Here is a 19,714-nt window from a genome sequence, read left to right as displayed (position 1 = left end):
AAAATGGAATCATACGTTAGTTTTATGGTGCCCATTTAAATTGCCATAAACCTCACTTTGTTCACAAATGTCCTTTAGGAAAGGAAATGTGTCATCCTACATGTCATTCCAGACCCACAGCAAGGTGGCTGACTCTTTACTATCCTCTAAAATGGACAAGCGAGCTGCTCATTTCAAGATATGGCCAGCAATGCCCACTTCAGGAAAAATATTATTTCTGTTTGTGGGAACTATTTTGAGGATTTGTTTGTTCCCATGTAGTTTAAGGTGGTAGATTTATACTCCACTAATGACACTATCAGAACATTGGAGAACTGAAACCCTGCTGATGAGATCTTTTGGTCCCTGTATCAGCTTCAGGAATTATTTTCATAAATGTTGATAGCAAACCCCTTCAATGGCCTACAGCACCTTCACGCACATCACAAGAGAAAGATCGCACTGAAGGCAGAGATATTAACACAGCTCAACAAGACCTTTGTCAAAGCAGTCTGTTTTAACCCATAAAAACTGAAAGAACTGTGGATGTTGTAAATCAGAAACAAAATCAGAAATTGCTGGAAAAGCTCAGCAAACTGGCAGCATCTGTGGAGAGAAATCAGAGATAACGTCTTGGCTCGGTTCTGAGAAAGGGCCACTCAAACTGAAACGTTAACTCTGATTTCTCTCCACAAATGCTGCCAGACCTGCTGAGCTTTTCCAGCAATTTCTATTTAAATTTTAACAGACGTTTCAAAGGAAACAGGGAGGGGGAGGTGGTAGAGATGCGAAAGAGTTTAGGGTCAAAGCAGCAAAAGGACCAACTGCCAATGATAGAATGATTCACAAGGGGCCAGAATTAGAGGAGCATGGAGATCTTTAAAAAGTTGTAACATCAGAATCTAGAGTATTGTGTTGCAATTTTGGTCTCCTGATCTGAGGAAGGATGTTCTAGCGACGGAGGAAGTGCAACAAAAATTTGACAGACTAATTCCTGGAATAATAGGACTGATGTTTGAAGACAGGCTGGATCAGTTATGACTACATTCACTGGCTCAAAAGAATTCCAGAGGAATCGCATAGAAATCTATGAAATCCTAACAGGATTAGACAGAAAGCATGTTCCCGAAGACCGGGAGTCTGGAACGAGGGCTTACAGTCTAAGGCTACAGGGTAGGCCATTTAGGACTGAGATGGGTAGAAATGTCTTTACCCAGAGATCGAGGAGCCTGTGGAATTCTCTGCCACGGAAAGTAGTTGAGACCAAGGCATTGAATATTTTTAAGAAGGAGTTAGGTATAGTTCTTGGGGCTAAAGGGATCAAATGATATGGGAGAAAGTGGGAACAGGGGACTGAGTTGGATGATCAGCTGTGATCATATGGAATGGGGGAGCAGGCTCGAAGGGCCGAATGGCTTATTCTTGCTCCTATTTTCTATTTTTCCGGCGTAAGTATTAGGATCAGCAATAGGCTGAAGTGCATCTTGGATTCTGCTATTCAATAAGATCATGAGTGAGCGCACACATTAACCCCACCTTCCTGCCCACATCTGTTGATTTCCTCGAACATAATGTATATCCCCAAGCTGTTCTGTGTTGATAGTGCCCAGCGAGTGAGAATCCACAGCTGCTTCAGGTAGAGAATTTGAGACCTTTTGAATGAAAGAATTTCTCTTCTTCTCTTTTCTAAATATTCTCCTGAGGCTTTGGCCCTGGGGAGAGATGGTGTTGGTGGCAACAAGCTAAGAATGCGGTAGTAATCCAGAGGACCATTCTAATGATTTGGGACACAGGTTCAATTCTCACTACAGTGGAATCTGAACTTTAATTCGTAAACCTGGAGTTAGGCTCAGTAATAGTGACCATGAGCCCAATGTTGATTGTCATTTAAAACCTATGTGGTTCACTCATGCCCTTGAGGGAAAGAAATCTGCCATCCTTACCTGGCCTGATCTAGAAATGTGGAATCTCTACAGTGTGGAGACAAGCTATTTGGCCCAGCAAGCCACACCGCCCCTCCAAGGGGCACCCGAGGATGGAATCAAACCCAGGTCCATGGCACTGTGAGGTAGCAATGCTGCCCACTTAGGTATACATGTAACTCCAGACCCATAGCAATGTGGTTGACTACTAACTGCTCTCTGAAAGGGCCTAACAGGCCACTCAGTTCAAGATCAATTAGGGATACACTATAACTGCTGCCGTTGTAAGTGGGGCTCGTGTCCTGTAAATGAATTTGGAAATTCCCAGACTGTCCAGTCAAAGGATGTAACCATTAACCTTGCTAAACCTTTCAAGAAATTCATATGTTTCAATTGAGATGAGCTCCCCTTGACCTAAACTCCAGAAAATGAGGCTGTACGCTAGTCAGTGAGGGGTCTGGGTGTTCCCTGTGCATTAGTCAGTGATGTACAGAGGGATCTGGGTGACCCTGTGCATTAGTCTGTGATGTACAGAGGGATCTGGGTGACCCTGTGCATTAGTCTGTGATGTACAGAGGGGTCTGGGTGACCCTGTGCATTAGTCTGTGATGTATAGAGGGGTCTGGGTGACCCTGTGCATTAGTCTGTGATGTACAGAGGGATCTGAGTGACCCTGTACACCAATCCGTGAAAACACATAGGAAGGTACAACAAGCAATTTGGAAGGCAATTTGAAAAGGGGCCTCCATTGCTTGAGGATTTATGTTCAGAGGTAAGGATGTCTTACTGCAGGGTCTTGGTGGGCCCACACCTGGAGGATTGTGGGAAGTTTCTGTGTCCCTACCTTTGAAAGCATTTAATTGTAAAAGAGGGTGATTGGAGGTTTACTAGGCTGATGAGAAGAGATTGGTCCCCATGAGCCTGGATGGGGAGTTGAGAACCAGGGAACACAGGCTCAGGAATAAGGTGTGTCAATCATTTAGGGCTGAGATGAGGAAACATTGCTTCACTCAGAGCTGGGTCACAGAATATGGAGAAAGAAATCTCTAGATTTTAAAGGCACCAAGGTTAGGGAGAGATTGTCGGAACTTGGCATTGAGATACTGAATCAGCCCCATGTTGGCTCAGCAGACTAAAGGGGCTGGATGGCCTACACTTAGTTTCTATGTTTCAAATAAAGGCCCAGTTGAATTAAACCCTTCTCACTTTCTCACTTGGGATCAATCACACCTCTGAAGTATGGTTTGACCAAGGGCCTTCCGACTTGATCAGAGAGGCTCCCAGTTGCTCCAACTTTGTGCAAGAAATGAAATAGAATAATAGAGAGTTACAGCACAGAAAGTGGCCCTTTGTCCCATCAGGTCCATGCAAATCAAACATAAATATCTGACCTGTTTCTTGTGTGCCTTGGTGTCATGAGAGCATGTGTAAACATTTCTTCCACATGAATGAGGGTCTCTACCTCTCCTGTCCTTACAGGCAGTCAATTGCAGATTCCTACCACCCTCTGGGGGAAAGCATTTTTCCTCACATCACCTCTAAACCTCCTGCCCTTTACCTTCCCTGGAAAATGACCCCTCCACCAAAGGGGAATAGTTTCCTCCTGTCTACCCAGTCCATACCTCTCACAATAGACTGCGATTTTCTGTGCAAAATGAAAGATAGTGGGACACTAGCACAAGAGTAGCTGATTGGACGGGACAACATTTGGAAGTCACACTTCAGCCAATGCAAGCATGAGATAAGAAAGTCTTTTCATCGCTAATAGAATCCCTACAGTGTGGAAATGGGCCCTTCAGCTCAACAAGTCCACACCGAGGCTCAGGACATCCCAACCAGACCCATCCTGCTATAACCCATGTAATCTACATGTTCCTGGACACTGTGGGACAATTTAGCACGGCCAATCCACCCAGCCTGCATATCTTTGGACTGTGGGAGGACACCGAAGCACACCCACACAGACACAAGGTGACTGTGTAAATGCCACACAGCCACCCAAGGTTGGAATTGAACCCAGGTTCCTGGTGCTGTGACGCAGCTGTGCTAGCCACTCAACGACTATATCTCCAGTTAATAAGTTTCTGTTTCCTTTAATAGGAGCAGAATTCCCTATCATTTATTTAGGTCAGTCTGTTGCCATGACATCTTCTCTCCTGTTGCATGGTTAATGATATCTGTTCAGCTTTACAGGCAGTGCATTAAGTACCCTTCTCCGATGCTCCCTTTATTAGTAATTAATTCAATTACTTTCATGGGTGACAGACAGCAATCCTCACTGAACAACATCTTCCCTGTGTTCCTTCTTAATACAGCCATTACAGGCGTGTGAATAGTAAAAGAAAGTGAGAGTTTAAGACCAGCCATTCTCTTCTTAGAATCTCAGAATATCCCAAAGCATTTTACTCTCAATGAACTATTTTTTAAAGAGCAGTTTATGCCATGTTGCCCAGAAAGCTCTTCCAGAAAATGGTCATGTCTCACAATCAACAGATGGTCTGTTTTTAATGCTGAGGGGTGAAGCAGAGGTTCCGCCAGGATGTGAGTGAGAACTCTCCTTTTGCCCTGACACAACAGGTATAGCCTTGATTTACTAAAGATAAAATACTGCGAATGTGCAGACATCTGGAATGAAATGCTGGAGAAACTCAGCAGGCCTGTCTGCACCTTTGGAGAGAGAAACCGAGTCAATGTTTTGAGTCTGATATGCCTCTTCTGCAGAACATGATTTAACATCTGATTGCAGACAACACATTACCACCAACAATGTAGCAGTTCCTCGGTACTCCAACCCCCAATGTTGTGCTCAAGTAGCCAATGAGCCATCACAGCACAGAAAGAGACCATTTTGCCCTTTGGCTATGTTCTGTACAGCAATTGATCAGCGATGGAGAGGGTCCCAGGTCTAACATGAGAGCCCAGTTAGTTTAGTTCCCTCAAATGCCTGTCTAATTACTTTCTCAAAACATTGGTCAACTCCATTTCCTTCTTCTCAGTGAGTTCCTAATCATTGCCACACACTGTGTAACATATATTCTTCTTCATATTTGTCTGAATTTCCTGCCCAAAACCTTAAATCAATATTTCCCATCGCACAGTGTCATATAGTATCATGGGGGGAGGTGATGGCCTGGTGGTGTTATCGCTGCACTGTTGATCCAAAGAACAAAAACAGAAGTTGTTGGAAAAGCTCAACAGGCCTGGCAGCATCTGTGAAGGAAATAACAGAGTTAATGTTTCAGGTCTGGTGACCCTTCCTCAGAACCCAGTTAATCCAGAGACCCAGATAATGTTCTAGGACCTGGGTTTCAAATCCCGCCACAGCGGATGATGGAACCCGAATTCAATAAATATCTGGAATTAAGAATCTAATGATGACTGTGAATCCATTATCCATTATCAATGGTTGGGAAAAGACCCATCCTTTAGGGGAGGAAACTGCCATCCTTACCTGGTCTGGCCTACATGTGACTCCAGACACACAGCAATGTGGTTAACTCTTAACTGCCCTCTGAGCAATCAGGGATGGGCCTTAAATGCTGCCTGCCCAGCGACACCCTCATTCTATGAATGAATAAAGAAATAAAAATAGAGCCTCCTAAGCACAGAACAAACTCGTTAGTCCAAATCTTTCATGCTGACCAGATATCCTAAATGAATCTAGCCTCTCTTGCCAACATTTGGCCCATATCCCTCTAAACCCTTCCTATTGTTCTTGCTGTTGGGAACTATTGGGAACGTTTTTAGTTATTGTTGAGGTGAATATACCCTAAATGTGAATTGCAAGGGGTTCATGTGTGGGTAGGCTGCTGACTAACATCGGTTGGAAACAGCAGGTTACCCCCTTCAACCTTATACCGACTAGATTTAAAATTGGAACCATCACTTTGGCGAATCCAATCAATCCAAATGGCAGAACATTCAACAAAAAAATCATAGCTGTCAATATTTCTTAATTGATGAGGTCAAACAATCTTTTTTACATTCAGAGATAATAGGAACTGCAGATGCTGGAGAATCCGAGATAACAAGGTTCAGAGCTGGATGAACGCAGCAGGCCACACAACATCAGAGGAGCAGGAAAGCTGATGTTTCGGGCCTAGACCCTTCGTCAGAAATGGGGGAAGGGAAGGGGGTTCTAAAATAAATAGGGAGGGACGGGGAGGCGGATAGAAGACAGCATCTTCTCATCGATCCATCTGCCTCCCCCTCTCTCCCTATTTATTTCAGAACACCCTTCCCTTCCCCCATTTCTAAAGAAGCGTCTAGGCCCGAAACGTCAGCTTTCCTGCTCCCCTGATGCTGCTTGGCCTGCTGCGTTCATCCAGCTTCACACCTTTTTTACATTCATCTGTGGGAAATGGACATTTCAGATGAGACCAGTGTTTATGACCCGTCCCTAATTCCCCTTGAGCAGGTGAAACTTTCCAATCCACCTGCCGTGGGTTGACCCACAATGCCTTTAGGGAGGGAATTCCAGGATTTTGACCCAGCCGCAGTGAAGGAACGGCGATATATTTCAAAGTCAGGATGGTGAGTAGCCTGGAAGGGAGCTTGCAGTGGGTAGTGTTCCCATGTATCTGTTGCCCTTGTCCTTTGAGATGGTAGAGGTCCCAGATTTGGAAGGTGCTGTTGAAGAAGTTTCAGTGAGATAATGCAGTGCATCTTGTAGATAGTACCCACTACTGAGGCTCTGATGCCAGAGGGAGGTATTACTTAAGGTAGTGCTTTGGGTGACAAACAAGCAGGCTGATTCAACCTAAAAGCTTCTTGAGTGTTATTTTAGCTTCACCCATCCAAACAAGTGGGGAGTATTCCATCATAGTTGTGCCTTGATGGTAGCAGACAGACACTGGGGAGTTGGGTGAATAATTCACTGCAGTATTCCTAGCATTTGATCAAGTCTTGTAGCGACAGAGTTTTTACGGGCAGTATTTAATGATAACGGGTAGGATGAGGATTTCAGTGATGGTAAGCCTATTGCATGTGATGAGTAATGGTTAGACCCTCACTGGGGTCGGCCAACATTGGGGACTCATTTCACACTCAAAAATTTTTCCATTGCTTTGTCCTTTTTCAAAGTCTTGAAATTTCCAGAGGTATATGAATCACTTTTAAAATGATTCATTGCCAGAGTCTGGGCTGTTTGAAAGACATTTGATGTTTTAATTTCCTCCTATCAAGTGCTGCATCTTTCTGTACTGTCTTAGAAGAACTGACAACCTGTTTAAAATTAGCTGGTTATTAAACGGTTCAATTATTGAGTTCAAAACACATGCAACACATTCATACAAATATGTTAAAATTGTGCAATTGGGCCCATTAAAACTTTTGGTGATTGGATGTCATGTAACAATCAGGCCTGTGCAAACATATCAGTTCATCAGTTGTATAGCCATTTGAAATCCCATTCCCAACAGTTTGCCAATTCTTGATTGTGCACAGATTTCATTGGTCTGTTTCAGGAGTTGTCTGTCCTTTGGGTGTGGGTCACACTGTCAAGACTTTGTACATTTGCCTGGATGAGCGCAACTTAGACAACACTTGAGGAACTTGGCACCATCCAGGATAAATCAGCCTACCTGGTTGGCACGACATTCCCAAGCATCCATTCCCTCCACCAACAAAACTGAGTAACAGCACAGTGTACTATCGACAAGATGCATTGTAGAAATTTGCTAAAGATCCTCAGACAGCACCTTCCAAATCCACAATCACTTCCATCTAGAAGGACAAGGGCAGCAGATACATGGGAACACCATCCCCTGCAAGTTCTCCTCCAAGCCACTCACCATCTGGATTTGGAAATGTATCACTGTTCCTTCAGTGTTGGTGGGTCATAACCTTAGAATTCCCTTCCTCAGGGCATTGTGGGTCAACCTACAGTGCATGGACTGCAGTGGTTCAGGAAGGCAGCTCACCATCACCTTCTCAAGGGGCAACTATGGCTGGGGAACAAATGCCAAGTGAGCGGTACCCATATCCCATGAGTAAGGGAATAGCAAAATAAGGCCCTTCTGCATGAGAACATTATGAACATTTGCAATATTGTGAGCAGCTTTGGGCCCTCTAACTGAGGAAGAACGTACTGGTGTTGGAGAGGGTCCAGAAGGCGCTTACAAGAATGATCCCAGGGATGAAGGTCTTGCCATATGAGGAACATTTGAGGACTTTGGGTTTGTATTCGAAGGAGTTTAGAAGAATGAGGAGGCATCTGATTGGGATGTACAGAACACTGACAGGCCTAGAAAGATTGGACGTGGAGAAGATGTTTCCACAGTCGAACAGGCTGGGATTCGATGCTTGTGCCACAGAGTGAAGGGACAACCCTTCAGAACTGAGATAAGGAGGAATTTCTTCAACCAGAGGGTGGTGAATGTGTGGGACTCATTGCCACAGAGGGTTGTGGAGGCCAAGTCATTGAGTGTATTTAAGGCAGAGATAGATAATTCATGATTAGTAAGGAGATCAAGGGCTATGGGGAGAATACAGGAGATTGAGATTGAGAAACATATCAGTCATGATTGAATTGGATTGAATTGAAGTGAATCGGAGCAAAACTCATGGCTGAATGGCCTAATTTTGCCCCTATATCTTGTGGTCTTATGAGCTGCAGACACATGATGGGAGATTTGAGACACATGAATCCTATAGCAGGTAAGGAGATAAGGTAATAAAATGTGAGGCTGGATGAACACAGCAGGCCAAGCAGCATCTCAGGAGCACAAAAGCTGACGTTTCGGGCCTAGACCCTTCATCAGAGAGGGGGATGGGGGGAGGGAACTGGAATAAATAGGGAGAGAGGGGGAGGCGGACCGAAGATGGAGAGTAAAGAAGATAGGTGGAGAGAGTGTAGGTGGGGAGGTAGGGAGGGGATAGGTCAGTCCAGGGAAGACGGACAGGTCAAGGAGGTGGGATGAGGTTAGTAGGTAGCGGGGGGTGCGGCTTGGGGTGGGAGGAAGGGATGGGTGAGAGGAAGAACCGGTTAGGGAGGCAGAGACAGGTTGGACTGGTTTTGGGATGCAGTGGGTGGGGGGGAAGAGCTGGGCTGGTTGTGTGGTGCAGTGGGGGGAGGGGACGAACTGGGCTGGTTGAGGGATGCAGTAGGGGAAGGGGAGATTTTGAAACTGGTGAAGTCCACATTGATACCATATGGCTGCAGGGTTCCCAGGCGGAATATGAGTTGCTGTTCCTGCAACCTTCGGGTGGCATCATTGTGGCAGTGCAGGAGGCCCATGATGGACATGTCATCAAGAGAATGGGAGGGGGAGTGGAAATGGTTTGCGACTGGGAGGTGCAGTTGTTTTTTGCGAACTGAGCGGAGGTGTTCTGCAAAGCGGTCCCCAAGCCTCCGCTTGGTTTCCCCAATGTAGAGGAAGCCGCACCGGGTACAGTGGATGCAGTATACCACATTGGCAGATGTGCAGGTGAACCTCTGCTTGATGTGGAATGTCATCTTGGGGCCTGGGATGGGGGTGAGGGAGGAGGTGTGGGGACAAGTGTAGCATTTCCTGCGGTTGCAGGGGAAGGTGCCGGGTGTGGTGGGGTTGGAGGGCAGTGTGGAGCGAACAAGGGAGTCACGGAGAGAGTGGTCTCTCCGGAAAGCAGACAGGGGAGGGGATGGAAAAATGTCTTGGGTGGTGGGGTCGGATTGTAAATGGCGGAAGTGTCGGAGGATAATGCGTTGTATCCGGAGGTTGGTAGGGTGGTGTGTGAGAACGAGGGGGATCCTCTTGGGGCGGTTGTGGCGGGGGCGGGGTGTGAGGGATGTGTCGCGGGAAATGCGGGAGACGCGGTCAAGGGCGTTCTCGATCACCGTGGGGGGAAAGTTGCGGTCCTTAAAGAACTTGGACATCTGGGATGTGCGGGATTGGAATGTCTTGTCGTGGGAGCAGATGCGGCGGAGGCGGAGGAATTGGGAATAGGGGATGGAATTTTTGCATGAGGGTGGGTGGGAGGAGGTGTATTCTAGGTAGCTGTGGGAGTCGGTGGGCTTGAAATGGACATCAGTTACAAGCTGGTTGCCTGAGATGGAGACTGAGAGGTCCAGGAAGGTGAGGGATGTGCTGGAGATGGCCCAGGTGAACTGAAGGTTGGGGTGGAAGGTGTTGGTGAAGTGGATGAACTGTTCGAGCTCCTCTGGGGAGCAAGAGGCGGCGCCGATACAGTCATCGATGTACCGGAGGAAGAGGTGGGGTTTGGGGCCTGTGTAGGTGCGGAAGAGGGACTGTTCCACGTAACCTACAAAGAGGCAGGCATAGCTGGGGCCCATGCGGGTGCCCATGGCCACCCCCTTAGTCTGTAGGAAGTGGGAGGAGTCAAAAGAGAAGTTGTTGAGTGTGAGGACGAGTTCAGCTAGGCGGATGAGAGTGTCGGTGGAGGGGGACTGGTCGGGCCTGCGGGACAGGAAGAAGCGGAGGGCCTTGAGGCCATCTCCATGCGGAATGCAGGTGTACAGGGACTGGACGTCCATGGTGAATATGAGGTGTTGGGGGCCAGGGAATTGGAAGTCCTGGAGGAGGTGGAGGGCGTGGGTGGTGTCACGGACGTAGGTGGGGAGTTCCTGGACCAAAGGGGAGAAAATGGAGTCCAGATAGGTGATAAGGTGTCAGCTGTGAGCCAGCAGTCAGCAGCTATCCCTCTAAGTGATGGGTGAATGGAGCACAAAGAAGAAATGTATATATTGCCATCAACAGCAGCAAGTTTAGCCTAATTAAACGTCAACACTGAACAATGGCATTTGTTGTGTTATTGTGGAAAAACACAAATTCTGATGCGGAGAATTGGGAAATGTTTTGCCGTACAGAACGGCTGATAAACTTCAAAGACCTTTTAAGAACGTCATGGACTCTTGCCTGTCATAGGGCTGTGTTGGCAACATGTCAATGAAGTTAATCCTGCACGTTTGTGATAAAGGTTTTATTTACTGCAATGTTGATCTGTCATCTTCCAGCAAGTGGGTAAAGCTGCCTGGGAGGGAATGAAGCAATAGCCTATCAATCATTTAACAGCCTTGCAAACCGATTTCTCTTTCCAAATCAGATTGGCATAATGTTTATGTCACTGGGTCAGGTGTCTGCTTTCAGTAAACACTGAGACCCTGTTGGAACATAAAGCAGCTCCCTCAATTATTCCAGCATCTTCAGCCTGCTCCACCATTCTGTCTGCTCACTATCAACCCAACCACCCCCACCCCCGGCCAACACTGAAACCTTAGGCACAACAGGTGATCAGTGCATTTATTTCATTTGCTACTAGTGGGGATCTTGCTGTGCACAATTTGGCTAGTGCATTAACTATTTTACAACAACAACCACACTTGAACAGTAATCAGTAAGCTCAAGCTGGTAGGTTTGTGATGCAGAGTGAATACCCACAGACTGGGTTTAATTCCTGCACCAGCTGAGGTCACCAGACAAATCCTGTCCTCTCGCCTGAGGTTTGGTGGCCTTCAGGTTAAACTTGGACATCTTGGTCAGTGGTCATCACTCTCTTGCTCTGTCTCTCTCTCCCTGTCTCTCTCTCACTCTCATGCTCTAATGGGAGAGTGGAACTATGTGACTGTTACACTTGAAAAGCCCTTCATTGATTGCAAAGCTCTTTTGGAAGACCTGGAGTTTATGAAATGTGTTTTATAAATGCTAGTTCTTTGTTTTGTGTCACTTAATTGATGGGAATTAGGAGCAGGAGTAGGCCATTCAGCCCATTGAGCCTGCCCTACCACTCAATATGATCACGGCTGATCATCCAACTCAGTCCCCTGTTCCTGCTTTCTCCCCAAACCCTTTGATCATTTTAGCCCTAATGTAAAGGCCTACAATACAACAAAACCAAGTCCATTACCAAACTTGAGAGTGTCTGGTCTCACCAGCCCACCATTTCCCAAATGCGCAACAACTTTGATATTTCGCAATGACTTGGTCTCCTCTGCCCTTTCGAGTGGAGTTAAAAGACCCCATGGCCACTGTTTGGATGATGAGTAAAAGAATTCTCCCCCTGCCCTGGGCCAAGGTCTATACTTCAAACGGCATTACTAAAACAGACTATCCTGCTATTGTCACTTTGCTATAGTGGGATCTTGCTGTGCTTCACCTTTCAGAGCCAGGATCAAGTTGACATCTGCATAGGGTGAGTGGAATAAATGGGCTGCAGCCAGACCAGGGAAGAAGTGTAGCTCAACAGGCAGATTCTCAGGGAGTGAGCTTTCAGCCGAGTTCAGCCACAAGATGAGGTCACTCCCTGTGGATGCTGGAAACCTAGAGCAAACACATAGAATGCTGGGGAAACTCTGCAGGTCTGGCAGCATCTGTGGAGAGAGAAACAAAATCAACATTTTGAGTCCAGTGGCCCTTCTTCAGAACTCTTTGCCCATAATGTCTTGGAGGAGAGAATTCTGGGATTTTGACCCAGTGACACCAAAGGAACAGTGAAAGATTTCCAAGTCAGATTGGTGTGTGGCTTGGAGGGGAACTTGGACGTGGTGACATTTCCATTTATCTGCTTCCCTTGTCCTTCCAGATGGAAGTGGTTGTGGGTTTGGAAGGTGCCGTTTGAGGATCTTTGGTGAATTTCTGCAGTGCACCTTGTAGATAGTACACACTGCTGCTACTGAGTGTAGTTGGTGGAGGGAGTGGGATGTTTGTGGAGGTGCTGCCAATCAAGCGGCTGCTTTGTCCTGGACGGTGTCAAGCTTCTTGAGTGTTGTTGGGGCTGCACCCATCCAGGCAAGTGGGGAGTATTCCATCACACTCCTGACTTGTGCCTTGTAGATGGTGAACAGGCTTTGGGGAGTCAGGAGGTGAGTTACTCACAGCAGGGTTCCTAGCCTCTGAGCTGCTCTCGTATGCACCCTGTTAATGTGGCAAGTCCTGTCTCATTTTTGGTCAACTTGTTGACTTGGAAACTGATTGGTTGTAAATAAATTGCCCAAGTTGTCTATATTGCAGCAGTTACCATACATGAGGCATACTTTGGGAATCTTGAGGGGGTATGAAATGAGACATTCATTCATTTTTCTTCTTACAAACTCATGACAGAAGGATAATTGATGACCTTCCAGTGTGTGCAACAGATCATGTGATTTTCTAAAGTGTTGTAAGATATTGACTGACTTTGTACTTGACCCTACGAAGCAAAAAATTGAAGTGAATTTGCAATGGACAACAAACTGATCTTAGCCTTGTACCAAATACACATTGTACAATTCGATATTTGCTCAAACATCTGCAGCTTTGCAGTCTGATACTGTTGCTGATTATTATTAGGTCCTAGTCCAGAACTGTGTTTAGAGCAGTAGTTGCCAAAAACATTGCACTGAAAGGGATCCCTTTTCAACTGGATTCATAGTATGGGCCCAAACCCTCCCCACTCCTCCCCAAATCAAAATTATAATAAACTGTCGGTTGGTATTGTTGAACTTTGTAATTGCTGAAAAAGAGATTCATTCTGTTGAAAACTGAAAGGACTGCAGATGCTATGAATTGGAAACAAAATGGGAAAGCTCAGCAGGTCTAGGGGCATCTGTGGAGAGAAATCAGATTTAATGTTTTGGGTCGAGTGACCTGAAGAAGTGTCTGAATAAGGTTTACTGGACCCAATTTCCCAGAAATTTCTATTTTTGTTTCCTACTTCCAGCCTCTGCAGTTCTTTTGGCTTTTTGTTTAGTATTTAACTCACTGCCACATATCTTCCAGGCATGCCCACCTTGAAGAAACGCTGCTCCTCTCTCTGACAGGATTTCCATTCCAATCTTTTTCCTTGTTCACCATCATTAATTTCGCTGTTGCTCCTAGTGTTTGACAAGGTATTTGCTAAAACTCATTTTCACGACACATCACATTGCTGAGTGATTGTCTCTGACTCAGACTCTCCTCACATGGATTCAAACTCAAGGCTCACTCTTTGTGCTTTGAATTCTCCCAGGATCACAAATTCTGGGCGAATATCGCTGCATCCAAAATGTTAACGCTGATTTCTCTCCACAGATGCTGCCAGAACTGCTGAGCTTTTCTAGCAATTTCTGTTTTTGTCATATTCCATTGAAGCTTGTCTTCTTTCAGTCATCAGGACAATTTGCAAGAATACCAATTTACACGGTTCAGATTTCGACTCCAATGGGCGCTAATTCACCATCTTACTGTGTGGCACTTTATCAATGGCCTTCTGGAAATCTAAATAGATCTTGGTCACTGGCTGTCCTTTGGTCTAACTTGCTTATTTACTCCTGAAAGATTCCTAACAGAAATGACTTCCCTAACAGCACAATTGCTGACATAATCACTCAAAAAAAGTAAAATCGATAACATCGGGTGGTATTTTTCAGAGTTGTGAATTCTTTGAATTCTGCTCCATCCAAAGTTCAGTTAAAGTTCGGATTTGGGTTTGGGTTAGTGTTACAGTTGGTGTTAGGGTTAGTGTTAGGGTTACGATTAGGGTTAGGGTGAAGGTTAGGGTTAGGGTTAGGGTTAGTGTTAGGGTTACGATTAGGCTTAGGGTTAGGGTGAGTGCTAGGGTTAGGGTTAAGGTTAGGGTTAGGGTTAAAATTAGGATTAGGGTTAGGGTCAGGGTTAGGGTTAGAGTTATGATTAGGGTTAGGGTTAGGGTTAGAGTTAGTGTTATGGTTAGGGTTAGGGTTAGAGTTCGGGTTAGGGTTAGAGTTAGAGTCAGGGTTATGATTAGGGTTAGGGTTAAGGTTAGTGTTAAGGTTATGGTTAGGGTTTACGTTAGGGTTAAGGTTAGAGGTAGGGCTCGGGTTAGGTTTAAGGTTAGGGTTAAATTTAGGGTTAAGATTAGGGTTAAGTTTAAGCTTCGGGTTAAATTTAGGGTTAGGGTTAGTGTTAGGGTTCGGGCTAGCGTTAGGTTTAAGGTTAGGGTTAAATTTAGGGTTAGGGTTAGGGTTAGGATTAGGGATCTGTAACTCTAGCCCTAGCCCTGACCCTGACACAGTTTTAAAGTTTGAATTTCAGTAGAAATAGGAGTGTGGCTGGCCTTGACTCATCCTTTGCCCTGTAGTTACCTTACATGCTTTTATAACTCAAATCCTAACCTAATCAACACTGGGTATGCCACACATTCATTCCTGTGGATATATAGTCATCACAAGGACTGGTGCTAGCTTGTACAGAAAAGGTTAGCAGCCATCACTCCTGGTCTTTGCTGAAATCCTTTTATTTTCAAGACCACATCTGCTGTTGCTCATGGGATCAGAGGATGTTTCAGGCTTGGCTCCCTGGTTACCTCTGAGTGAAGGGGCTGGAGTGAATAAAGGCTGGAATGGGGGCTTCGAGGTGGTCTGCGTGCTGTGGCCAGGAGAATGTGAGACAATCTTTTGGCTCATGGCTTGTGGAGGGGGCAGAGGTGTGGGTCTGGGCTGAGGTTTGGAGGAGATCATATGACTGAACGAATGCAAAATACTGCGAATGCTGAATATCTGAAACAAAAACAGAAAGTGGCTGGAGAAACTCGGTCTGGCAGCGTCTGTGCAAAGAGAGGGAGAGTTAATGTTTTGAGTCTGGTGTGACTTTTTTCAGAACAGAAAGGTGTTGGAAAATGGGTTTTTAAAGATTTTTGACAGAAGGGAAGGACTAAGAGGCAGATAGTACAGAGGCAAGGTGATTTTTGTCCCCTTCGGCCCTCTTGAACCTTGATCAAAAAAACGTTAAAAAAATGCTTTTCTAACACCTTTCACTTCTGAAGAAGTGTTATCCCTGACCCAAAACGTCAACTCTCTCTCTTTCTCCTCAGATGCTGCCAGACCTGATCAATTAGGGGTCACCGGACCTGAAACGTTAACTCTGATATCTCTTCACAGATGTGACCTGATCACTTGCCTGATCCCAGTAAGGTACACTGCAGTAATCCATGTGTGCATCTTCAGGCAGTCGTGGAATTATTACAAACTTTCACACACTCTCGGAACTCATGAACAGGCACTGGCCAGCTGGAGAAACCTGCACAACATGACAAATCCATAGCATGTCCCAATGGCTTTCTGTTCCTCAGGCAGTTAAGTCACCTATTTGTCCTCAGTGGACCCCCAAAGAATTCTACAGCCAAACAAAAAATGCTTTTGAAGTTTCATAATTGTTGTCGGAACCATAATGGCCAACCTGCACACAGCAAAAAATCTCCCAAAACATCTAGTTACAGAAATGGCCAGGTAATCTACATTGTGATGTTAGTTTAAGAGTAAACATTGATGAGCTCACTGCAAGAAACTGCTCCTGTGCTCTTTGTGGACATAAGTGACCTTTTCACAGCCCTTTGACAAAGAGAGGGAGAGGGTGCAGAATGGGCTTATGTTTCCCTACCTCTAGCTGCATTGCTTCGCTCCATGCACTGGAGGCTGTACTCCAGTCTCCCAGTCTGAACTGCAACCTTGTGAGAATGGTGCACAGTCCACACTCCTCTGGAGACATCTTTCGAAGAACAAATGGATCAAGGGATGTGGAGAGAAAGCCGGAACAGGGTGGATCGGATCTGGATGATCAGCCATGATCAGACCGAGTAACAGAGCAGGCTTGAAGGGCCTGATGGCCTACTGGTGCTCCTATATTTTTAACATCAAGTCCAGGTGGTCATTTAATGACTGTGCAGGATATCTATTCATGACTTCTTCTGCATATATTTGCTATGGTGCTTTATATTGAAATTGGTCCTCACTGCAGCATTCTGTCTCTAAATCCAATGAGAGGGATTTGTGGGAGGAAATTACCAGGCTTGTTAAAAACCAGAACTAAATTTTCTCTTCCTCTCCATACTTGTTGGGATTAAGTTGTGCAGCTAATTAATGTACAGTATGAACATACAAGCATTATTCCTTTAACGTGATAATTGTGTTCCTGTGTGACCTTGCTGTATAGAAAATCGCGTTATTGGGAAATGGTTATAGAAAACCGCTATATCTATACAGCAGAAAGTTCCCATTATCCAAGCAGTGTTCACTATTCATTAATCGCGTTACTGCAGACTCATGTTAATGAAACATGCTTTATAGCTGAACTACCCGCACATCCTAATATACAAATCAGGAGCAAGCATAGGCCATTTGGAGCCTGCTCCACCATTCCATAAGGTCACAACTGATCTGATTGCAACCTCAAATTTACATTCCCATCTATCCCTGATAATCTCTCACCTCCTTGCTGTACAAGTATCTACCAACTTCTACTTTAAAAATATTCCAGGAATAAGCTTCCATTGCCTTTTGAGAAATTATGCCTTAGATTCAAAAACCTCAGAGAAAAAAGATGGGAAAAAAAATCAATTACATATTTACACAAACATTAATAATTCCAGTTGCACAGCAAATCACCTTTAAAACAGCACAGCAATTTTTTAATCCACATGGCTAGAGAAGCAGTTATAATTTAATACTGAAGTCATAGAAAGCAATCAGTGTTTTAGTACAGCCTGCATGAGATTTTAGAATGTTTGGTGAGTGGTAGACTTTTGTGCACTAATGTGCTTATTGCACAAAAATAAGCATTTTAAAGCTATCAGCATGAATGCTTAAGACTTTCAGTGAACGTTGAATTTTAATGTTGCAAAGTGCTCATCTCACTGAAATCAGGATTTTAGCACAACCTCCACCTAACTTTCAGCTGTTTGTTAAAGGTGAGCTTTTGACGTTCCAATGCACTTACCTCACTGAAATAAGTGCGTTACTGTAATAAGTATCAGATTTGAAGATATTTAATGACTGTGAGAGTTTGATGTTGCAATGTGCTTATCTCATGGAATTAAGCATTTCAGGGGAACTTAGCTGCTTGGATACAGAATTGGCTGGCCAACAGAAGACAGCGAGTGGTAGTAGAAGGAAAATATTCTGCCTGGAAGTCAGTGGTGAGTGGAGTTCCACAGGGCTCTGTCCTTGGGCCTCTACTGTTTGTAATTTTTATTAATGACTTGGACGAGGGAATTGAAGGATGGGTCAGCAAGTTTGCAGACGACACAAAGGTCGGAGGTGTCGTTGACAGTGTAGAGGGCTGTTGTAGGCTGCAGTGGGACATTGACAGGATGCAGAGATGGGCTGAGAGGTGGCAGATGGAGTTCAACCTGGATAAATGCGAGGTGATGCATTTTGGAAGGTCGAATTTGAAAGCTGAGTACAGGATTAAGGATAGGATTCTTGGCAGCGTGGAGGAACAGAGGGATCTTGGTGTGCAGATACATAGATCCCTTAAAATGGCCACCCAAGTGGACAGGGTTGTTAAGAAAGCATATGGTGTTTTGGCTTTCATTAACAGGGGGATTGAGTTTAAGAGTCGTGAGATCTTGTTGCAGCTCTATAAAACTTTGGTTAGACCGCACTTGGAATACTGCGTCCAGTTCTGGGCGCCCTATTATAAGAAAGATGTGGATGCTTTGGAGAGGGTTCAGAGGAGGTTTACCAGGATGCTGCCTGGACTGGAGGGCTTATCTTATGAAGAGAGGTTGACTGAGCTCGGTCTCTTTTCATTGGAGAAAAGGAGGAGGAGAGGGGACCTAATTGAGGTATACAAGATAATGAGAGGCATAGATAGAGTTGATAGCCAGAGACTATTTCCCAGGGCAGAAATGGCTAGGACGAGGGGTCATAGTTTTAAGCTGGTTGGTGGAAAGTATAGAGGGGATGTCAGAGGCAGGTTCTTTACGCAGACAGTTGTGAGAGCATGGAATGCGTTGCCAGCAGCAGTTGTGGAAGCAAGGTCATTGGGGTCATTTAAGAGACTGCTGGACATGTATATGGTCACAGAAATTTGAGGGTGCATACATGAGGATCAATGGTCGGCACAACATTGTGGGCTGAAGGGCCTGTTCTGTGCTGTACTGTTCTATGTTCTATGTTCTATGTTCTATAAATGCTTGTTCTTATTCCCAACTTGACTGAGTGACCCTTTATTTTTAAAACTGTAATTCCTAATACTAGATTCTCCCAGAAAAAGAAACACGCTTCCCACATCCACTTGGTCAGGACCCTTCAGGATCTTCAGTGCTTCAATCAAAAACCATCTCTGACTCTTCAGAACACCAGCAGATATGAGTCTAACCTGCCCAATGTTTCCTCATTAGACAACATGCTCATTCCAGATGTTAGTCTCATGAACCATTTTCCAACTCATTTATATCCTTCCTTAACTAAGGTGATCAATATTGCACACAGTACTTCAAACATGGTCTCACCAGCACCCTGTATAACTGAAACATCATATCCTTAGAGAAAAATCAATATTGCTGGAAAAGCTCAGGAGGTCTGACAGCATCTCTGGAGCCGCGTTCTTATCTTTGCACTAATTTCCCCAACAATAAATGGTAACATTCTATTAGCTTTCACCAATTACTTGTTGTACCTGCACACCCAGTCACTTCAAGCATTCTAATCTATCATTTATGTAGAATATGTTTCATTTGTCATGAGACATACCATTTCATTACTGTATACATTCTTTAGTTAATGGTTAATCATTTAATTTCCGCAACTAATTTTTTTGAGCTTTTTATTTTAATGCTTGTTTCACATCACACATTCATTTCTATTGATTAGAATTTATGTTCTAGTTACTGCCTTTTTCTTACAATGCATCATCCCTGCCACATCTCTCCACTTTCATGCTCAAATCACAGCTGATTAAATACTGTCTGTTGTGAGTATGATCTCTATTTTATCAATGTCACAAGCTGGCCATGGACAGGCCATGTTTCGGAGACTGTTAGGCAAACTGTTTAATGAATAATCTCCATGCTTGCACTTTCATCTTGACCCCGAGTAACTTTGCAAAAGAGCTTTTGGTGAGTCCAGGGATGAAGTGTCTGTACAATGTCAACATGAAACT

Source organism: Stegostoma tigrinum, chromosome 18 (assembly GCF_030684315.1).
Source record: "Stegostoma tigrinum isolate sSteTig4 chromosome 18, sSteTig4.hap1, whole genome shotgun sequence".
In the NCBI taxonomy this organism is placed as follows: Eukaryota; Metazoa; Chordata; class Chondrichthyes; order Orectolobiformes; family Stegostomatidae; genus Stegostoma; species Stegostoma tigrinum.
This window is presented reverse-complemented; position numbering follows the sequence as displayed.